This window comes from Lupinus angustifolius, chromosome LG13, assembly GCF_001865875.1.
Source record: "Lupinus angustifolius cultivar Tanjil chromosome LG13, LupAngTanjil_v1.0, whole genome shotgun sequence".
Lineage (NCBI taxonomy): Eukaryota > Viridiplantae > Streptophyta > Magnoliopsida > Fabales > Fabaceae > Lupinus > Lupinus angustifolius.
The window spans coordinates 8,640,461-8,640,879 of NC_032021.1; positions in this window are offsets into that span (position 1 = coordinate 8,640,461).

Here is a 419-nt window from a genome sequence, read left to right on the forward strand (position 1 = left end):
AGTCAAACACAATTACTGTCTCTCGCCCAAGCGAGGACCCTTCACTCAAGCGAAAATTCAATCAACAATACCATTTAAAAATTGGGCATCTCTCGCTCAAGCGAGACTCTCTCGCCCAAGCGAGGCCCTCTCGCCCAAGCGAGAATTGTTTCTCGCCCAAGCGATAATTCCCCAAAAACAATCTCTAAAACCTGGGCTCTCTCGCCCAGTCCTTCGCCCAATCCTCGCCCAAGCGAAGGACTTCTCTCGCCCAAGCGAGACCTGCTCGCCCAAGCGAGAAGGACCTGGACAGAATTCCAATTTTGCCATTTTTCGGCTAATCAAACGTATTTTCACATGGTTTTTCAAATACCTGCACACAGAAAAGTTCCCAACAACATTCATATACCATATTCAACACATTTCATCAACAATCATAT